We start from the raw sequence: 8,635 nt of genomic DNA, 5'->3' as shown, positions 1-8,635 counted from the left end.
TGCCTTCCAATAAACTGAAATTGCCCAGTGACTGTGTAAACATCCTTCAGACAGCTTGCTTTCTGACAGCAAAGCTGTACCCAAAATACTTGAGTCAACAGATAAAAATAGTCTTGCTTCAAATAATTTTTGTCAGTGGTTTACTTAGGTAAGTGCTAGACAATTTATGCAGCATTATATGAGTGCAGCAGAGCATATAAACTGTGATCAGAGTAAAATATGAGAAAAGAATGAGAACTAACCTTCAGCTTAGAGCAAAGGTGCGTGGAAAAAAAAAATCAAAGAAGAAAAACTCCAGATTCCACATCAATGAGGGAAAATGGTATCGCTGTGCATAAGTTAAAGAAAATATAAAGGACATTGTCCTGGTAAGTACAAAGTAGAGGAAGTATATAAGGTGTTCACAGGGTATGAGATCATGCCTGTTTATGCATACCTATCTCTGTGAAATCTCAGTTGAAAAGACAAGGGCTAAAGACCACACATTTTGTTTACCTACGGAGTGGCCATATTGGCAGCAGTCAACTCAAGTTCCTAAATGAAATCACTTGTAAAGCACAAAAGCTCTGTAGTTTGCTTTTAACCACCTTTTTATGTCCTTGCCTTCGCTTCTCCCTAAAAAAACCTCCAGGCAAAGCAAGCGTCTGTTGTAAGGGTCTCACACGGAACCCGCCGGAACAACCGACCAACCGCCGGTGGAAAGAGGAACATTTCTCACCGTTACATTTCGCCCAGAAAAAAAACCCAACCGACCGCTATTTGTGCTCGAACTGCGCTGTTGCTTACAGATCTCTACTAACCCTCGCTGCAGTTTTAGGGAAACCTCCCCCCGTCGGCAGGCTCGCGGGGGCCGCTCCGGCTGCCCTGCCTGCCCCGAGCCCAGCGAGGCCGGTGGCACCCGGTGCTCTCCGGCTGGGCAACCGCGGCCGTGCCGCCATCCTGGCCGAGGTCAGCGACGCTTCGCCAGAGCTCCCGAGCGCAAGGTATTTCGTAAGACCTCACCGTACGAAGGAAAGGGACGGCGTTATTTCTAGAGGATGGCCCTTCAGTGCTGCGCTCCCTTGGAGGGGGTTCTGTCCCGGGGTTGCGGGCAGCATCCTGGGGTGGGCAACGAGCATCCCGGGGTGGGCAGCATCGCAAAGCAGGCAGCATCCCGAAGCGGGCAGCATCCCGAAGCGGGCAGCATCCCAGGGTGGGCAGCATCCTGGGGCAGGCAGCATCCCGGGGCAGGCAGTATCCCGAAGCAGGCAGCATCCTGGAGTGAGCAGCATCCCAAAGCAGGCAGCATCCCGAAGCAGGCAGCATCCCAGGGTGGGCAGCATCCCAGGGTGGGCAGCATCCTGAGGCAGGCAGCATCCTGGGGCAGGCAGCATCCCAGGGTGGGCAGCATCCTGGGGCAGGCAGCATCCCGAAGCAGGTAGCATCCCAGGGTGGGCAGCATCCTGAGGCAGGCAGCATCCCTGGGCAGGCAGTATCCCGAAGCAGGCAGCATCCCAGGGTGGGCAGCATCCCGGAGTGAGCAGCATCCTGAAGCAGGTAGCATCCCAAAGCGGGCAGCATCCCAAAGCGGGCAGCATCCCGAAGCAGGCAGCATCCCAGGGCGGGCAGCATCCCGGAGTGAGCAGTATCCCAAAGCAGGCAGCATCCCGAAGCAGGCAGAATCCCAGGGCGGGCAGATCCCAAAGCAGGCAGCATCCCAGAGTGAGGAGCATCCCAGGGTGGGCAGCATCCCAAGGCGGGCAGCATCCCGGAGTGAGCAGCATCCCGAAGCAGGCGGTACCCACGGGCGGGATGCTGCGTTTCCCAGCCCCCCCCCCCCCCCCCCCGCGCACTCCCCCCGCCGCCGGCGCCCCGGGAACGGCTCTTCGGGACCGAACCCCCGGGGCCGGGGGGCGGGTTGGGGATGCCCGTCCCCGCTCACTCACCCCGGAGCCCCGCAAAGCCGGCGGGGCGGCTGGGCCGGGGAGCCCCGGGGCACGGCGGGGGGGGGGCTCTCGGGTCCGCCCGGAGCTCTTCAGCCGGCGCCGAGCGAGCGGCGGCAGCTCGGCAGGGGCTGGGACCCCCCCTCCGCCCCCCCGGCCGGCCCCTCGGCTTTCTGCCCGGGCAGGTAACGCGGAGGAAATGTCACCGGCGGAAGCGGGCGGCGAGGAGGGAGGAGGAGGAGATTACCGGGAAAAGTTCGCGGAACTCCAGGGGGAACTCTCGCTGGTGCCTCTCAAACCGGCAAGAAGAATAAAGCCCCCCCCCGCCGCGCCTGCCAGGAGACGGGGGCTCGTCCCGTCCCCCCTCTCGGGGGGTTCTCGCCTTTTTGCAGCTCCCACAGGCTGCCACCGTATTGAAAAGAGCTTTGTTCCCAGCCTTCCCGCTCTTGTCTGGACGTGGATACCGCAAACGCGGTTTTCCTGACAGCAGCTCCCTGACGGCGTGAACTTTTTCTGGCTTGGAAATTGTGGCAAAGGTGCTTTGGGGCAGGCGTTCAGCCGAAGGGGGGAGGAAGCACAACGTTTGCAGCCTCCAAGAGTCCAGAGTTTTGCGTTTGAACCTCCAGCCCCCTTCACCTCCCTCCCAAAGCCCAGCGTAACGTTTCTCCTTCTGTCTAGAGAGCTGACAACGTTCGTTCCAATATCATGTGTGAACTGTGCAAGTCTGTACCCTCCGAAACTCCAAATATCAACAGTTTCTTTTTAAGTATATATCTTGTTTCCCCTCCGTCTTCTTTTAGTTCACACTGTATTTTCACTTTTCACAGTACTGCTTCCCAGCACAGGCATGATCCACACTCTGCGAAACCAGGATTCAGATAAGGGATGCCGTCAGGAGCTTATATGGAAGCTTATCTCGTGTTTCTTATCGAGGCCTTGTGCATCGCTACCCCTCGCCGCATGTATTTACTTCTCCTTGGAAAAAACACAGCAGCAGCCATGACACGATGTGCTCAGCTGGCGTTAGCAGACCTTGAGCGGTATTTTACTCATCGATGATACAGTTAAGGGAGATGCCTGTGGGGTGGCCTAGGTGATCGGAGTTTTGTGTCCTGGTGACAAGAAGCTAAACTGAAAACCACCGATCCATTACCCTTCACAAAACGCAGTTGCTTTCTTTTTTTCTCTTCGCTTATTTTTTAGCACCAAAGTCTGCTTTTTCGCACGATTCTTTCTTCATCGACTTGCGTCGCGCGCAAAGCTCCAGGCGAAAGCGCGTGGTACTTACGAACGGCGAAGAGAACAGCGTGTTCCCCGCGGTCGGCGGTCTCACCAGAACCTCTGCCCCATGTTGACTGCAGGAGAAGAGCCGAAGCGCCAGGTCCTGCTGCAAACGGAGCTGCCGGCGCCGCCAGGACGTTGTGCCAACCTCCCTGCTCCACCAGGCAGGGGATGATGTCAAGGAAAGTACGGAGTCATCAGTTCTCTGAGAGGAGGGGGTGTCTGCGATTCTGCAAACAAAGCTCGGGAAAGCACCGGCGCCAGTTGCCACGAGAACGTGTGAAGTTTGGTGACGGCGGCCAGTTCCCGAGGAGCACTGGTGGTGAAGCAGGGAGGGTTGCAAGCAGAGGAGAACAGAGAAAGAGGCTCTTAGCGGTGGTCGTGCAGTCCCGTACACCTCAGGCGAAGTTGCGCCGTCTGAGATCCACCGGCAGCAGCCGTGCTGCCCCAGTAGCCTGGCTTTCACGGGGGGGGGCGGCAAGCCTATATGATGCGTTGGGCATATGCCAACGCGTAGCTGTAAATGCAAGAGCTAAGGTATCTCGCTGAGCGTGCGCTTCAGGGAATAGCAGCTGCCTCGGCTGGAGCTTGCTTGCGGGAGGGGGGATTACAAACTGTCCCCCAGCAGAGCTTTGCTGCCAAGAGCAGACGGTGGTGGGTAGCGCAGGGGAGGCAGGGAGCGCTTCTCTCCCCCCTGGGACACGAGGTATGGGTGCCTGCTGCTACCTCGGCGCCTTATTTCTGCAGAGCTTCCAGTGATACAAACCTGGAAGCACTCTCCATGGGTAGACGCCCTCAACGTATTGAGGTCAAGGTGCTTTCTGCTTCAGCCCACCCTCCTAATGCGATGAATGCTGGAATAAGGAAAAAGAGTGAGTAAAGAGTATGGACTTCCCTTATGCATAGGGAAAATAAAGTGGATGTAAACGATGTCACGAAATTCAAATGTATGCTATTGTGGCAATTCGTGCTCAGCTTCTGGAAGTGAACGACAAAATAATTTATCTGGGATCAAAAGCGCACATAAAAGGAGACTTCTAAAGCAAACCAAACCAAACCAGAAGACCAGGAATGGCTTATTCAGCCATTGTGTTCATTGGCTTTGTAAGGAAAAAAATTGCTATCCAAAAATGTAAGAAGTTTCAAACAGTGCAAGGCTCCCTCTTTTCCAACTACTTTAATGAGAATCGAAGCTAAAGCTGATGATGGAAGAAGGCTGGAGCCCAGTCAGAAAATAGGCAACTGCTAATGTTAAAAATACGACTGGAGGAAAGAGAGTTCAAACTCAGAAGTGAAATCAGCAGCTGCAACCCTTACACTCTCTGGTTTTGTCAGGTTGTAGGTCTGGAAATAACCTCGAGAAAGAAGAATTGTGAAGGAATGGTGGTGAGTCATCAACGTCAAAATGACAAGGGTGACAGAGCACTGGGCATTAATTATCGGGTGCTTAAAAACCCATGCAAGAGAATGTGAGTATATCCAAAAACCCTGCTGTGGTTGTCATCCGTCGTCAGTCAGGAAGGAGTAGTGTTTGTTTATTTCTTGTATTTCCTTGGTAATACTCTCTGGAGTTCTTGATTTTACCACATTGTCTAGTCCAGCTTAGGAAGAGTTGTTGTGACGGTGTTTGCATCCCTGCTCTTTGAAAGGCACACGGTGATTCTTTGTCTTCACTTTGTGTTCCACATAATGCCATTTTCTTGTGTCAGCAAAGACAAACAAGTATTAAAAAAACCCCGCACCAATATTTTTTCTGCCTGCTTGAAGGCCTCAGAGGTTCATAAACTGCTTTCAGCCTGGCATCTCTCACCCCGTAGGCGGGTCACTCTTTCAGGCCTGCTCTTTTTTTTTTGATTTCTCTGAATATCTGTTGGTTTCTTGCTGGTTTTGGTGATGAGGTTCCAAAAGCGAGTACAGTTTCTAGATCTGATTGTACCAGGGACCACACAGGCAAGGTTGTACAGCAGCACTGCACTAAATGAGAGGTCCCCGGCCACGCCGTCGGCACTGCGTTGATCTTACTGTCAAAACTGCGGTCACATTCTGTTGCAATTTCACATTTAGTCTGCGTTTTTTGGCTATGCTGCCAACCCTCCATCATCGGCCACTCCCCTTATGGTTGAGAAGGTGTCCATTTTTTCGGTGCTGAGCTTTAGCTGCCGATCTCAACAGTTGATAAACCAGGGCAGCAGGGAAGAGCCTTCTCAATAGCAGGGCCACCACGGACGGCTGAGGACAGGGACTTCTGGAGCAGGCAGAGCCGGCAACGCCGACACGTGGTACGTCAGCCCGTTGTGGTCACCACCCCGGCGCGCGGCACCGCGACCAAAGCCGTCGTAACACTTGAGAAGCCGAAAGAAAGTAACGTGAATTCAGCGTTGAATGTAGGAATAAACAAAACCAAATCACAGGTGTCGTTATTTGGAATTACGATCCAATTTACCGCGCAGGACCGTGGCTCCTGCCGGCGCCGTGGAAGAGGTGGGACCACTAGACGTGGCTGAGGGGACACGACAGGTCAGGCTGGTGGGACCAGCACGGCTGCTCAATGCCAAACCACGGCCCAAGCCCATGCAGCTCTGCTTCCAGCAACCGAGCTTGGTCCGCTCATTCCCGCTGCCTCTCTTGCTTCAGCTTCTTTAATGACTTTCAGCTGCTTGGACGTCCAGTTCCTTGCAACCCAGACAGCGGGGTTTTGGTCCGTGGCACTATAGTAATATTGAAGTTACTGCTACAGCAGTAGAATGGGCAATAATTCACTGCATGTTTGTCTCTCTTCAATATTGCAGGTAGTCTGCGCGCTGGGTGCTTTAGTTATACATCCACTGTGTATGCCAGCGATTCTCATTGAATTTGCCTTAACCCAGCGGGATGAAATCAGTCAGTTTGGTAAACGCAACTGCTCTGCCTCCTCTTGAATGCGTAACCGAGCCAAGGAAGGCTGAATTCACGGGGAGAGGATGGCTCTAACCGTGCCATTCTAGAAAATCCTATAGACTACGTGCGAGACACAGCGTCACCCTGCATCCTTTAAGAGGTTAAGAATTGTGGGTTTTTCTAATATTCTTGTGGCAAGATTAATTCCTCTCTGTTAAGGAAAGGCTCGGCTGGTTTGGTAAGCAGCAGTCCTGAAATCTCCCTCGATAGATCACTCCTATAGTTTGTTTTCTATTCATTGTATTCAATGCTTGCTTTGATCTGTTATCCGAATCCTGCTCCCATTGCTTTACAAGTGATATCTTCATGGGATTTGACTCTGTGAAGCTGACATTCAGTGAAGCCAATCAAGACGCAAACCACAGCCTCACTTCTCACATCCTCTTCTACAAAATGCAGCTTTGGTTTCAGTCTCTGCTGGTGTGCTCAGCCCTTCCACCCTGTGAATAACTCCTCGTCTTGCCTCTTAAAGAATTAATCCTCCTGAAGGCTAAGGAATGTAAGAGGCTATACCAAATAGCGTGATTTTGAATGGATATTCCTGCTTCTGTTGTGCGGCTGTTTCATCTGCTCTCATTTTTCCGTTGCTTTGTTTTCAGAAGGCTTTTGCTGATCCAGGCATTTATTTGCAGCTTTGCTCACAAGTGCTGGTCACAATCTGGGCTTTGATCTCTTCTCTGTGCATTCAGAAATCCCCGGAGGTCTACTGTTGTTATTTAGCTTTGTGAAATGTTGAAGTTTTGAATCCAGTATTAGCCTCTGCAGCATATTTATCTGCCACTAAATCACTTCCAGAATTTACTGACGACCAAAGGGTTACAAACATTTCAGCATGGAGTAGTCTGGCAAATGTTTGCACAGAATAGAAAGGAGCAGCGCAAGATTACTCAGAAAATGTTTCTATTACCTTCATATTCTTCTAGTGTTCCTGTTTCCAAATGCTATATGGTGCTTTCGGACTTTAGATCCCAAGGCTTTTCCAGAGGTAGTAATTGTTACTTACCAGACTCTGTGGATAAGAAACGGGGCAAAGCGACTTGGTGAAGGTCGTGCAGCCAGCCGGTGACTAAGCTGAGGCTAAAACCCAGCTCTGCTCTGCTTCAGACACCAAACCAGAATGAATGCTGTGTCCCCCTGCAGAAAGCACGGTAACGGTGGCAGAGCAGCAGCATAAATGATTTAAAATTATAGGTACTGATGCACATTTAATGCATCGCTTTTTGTTTATAGGTACTGATGCACATTTAATGCATCGCTTTTTATTATGTGCTAAGTTTATTTATTATTTCTTTATTATGCATTTTGTTTAATTAATTTTCAGGCATACTTTTTGAGGAAGGGTGGTAAACAACAAGTCCCAAAGGGAGAGTTGTCTGGCTGATCTGCACCACGCTGCGGGTAACTCCTCTGCCTGAGCCGAGGGCTTGCACCCGAGCGAGATCACAAGCTCACACCTGATACACCTTGTACCGACGCGAGGGGATGGAGGTAAGAGCAGGCAGTGGATGGCTCTGCTGTTTTCTGAGCCTGCTGACGCTTTGAAGAGCCTACACCCGCTTTCTTATTTCTTTTTAGTTTGTTCTCTCCTTCCATTTGTATAGAAAGATCCTTTTTACGGAGGTCGTGTTAGGCCTGTGAATAGCAGGGAGACGCAGCACCGTGGCGCGTCGCTGTGGGTCACGAGCTATTCCGCTTTGATATTTAATTCCATTACACTTAGATGAGCGGGCGGCTGCTGGCTGGCACCAATACTGCTCTCCCTGAGCAATTCCCCAGGCTGGCGAGGGACGTCTCTGCGGGCCCCCGGCTGCCTCTGGCTGGGGGACAAGGACACCAAGCTCCAGGGACGTGGGGTCACTGCTCCTTCCCACCAAGGGCCATGGGGTCACCGCTCCTGCACGCCCAAAAAGCCTGCCTTGTGCAAAGCCCCCCCCCCCCCGCAACTATAACTTCAACAGCAGCCGCTTTCTCTAAGTTTCTCATTCAGCACGAAAAGAAAATGTCTTGTCAAAAAATAATTACCTACAGATTTCACTCGCATGGGATAACGTACAGATGAGTTTGCAATCTCGTGCAGGCTGAGGGAGAGTTACGTGAGAGATCAATGCTTTTTGGCGCATGCTGTCTGTGGGTAGAGACATTACTCAGCGTATACTTCCTTTATGTGCCTCCAAGGTATATGACCCCACGTTACAATGAAGCTGAACAATCCGTGAAACTCACTGCCAAACTGGTAAATAACCTGTCAAAATTGCCGGCACAAGATATGGCTGCCAAGAATATAACCAAACTTAGAAAAAGTTTAGAAAATACTGATATCAGGAATTAGAGAGCGTGTAATATTTGAGGGAGGGGGAATAAAGCGACGTCATGATTTGATTCGAGACACTGGGCCATCTGTATCTTCAAGGGTTGCTCCCGATGAGGATGTCAGTGTTGGGCTTGCACGCCTCTAGTGCAGGACGCTGGTTTACATCCCTGAATACCGCACTTGG

Source organism: Buteo buteo, chromosome 10 (genome assembly GCF_964188355.1).
Source record: "Buteo buteo chromosome 10, bButBut1.hap1.1, whole genome shotgun sequence".
NCBI classification, from domain to species: Eukaryota; Metazoa; Chordata; class Aves; order Accipitriformes; family Accipitridae; genus Buteo; species Buteo buteo.
This window is presented reverse-complemented; position numbering follows the sequence as displayed.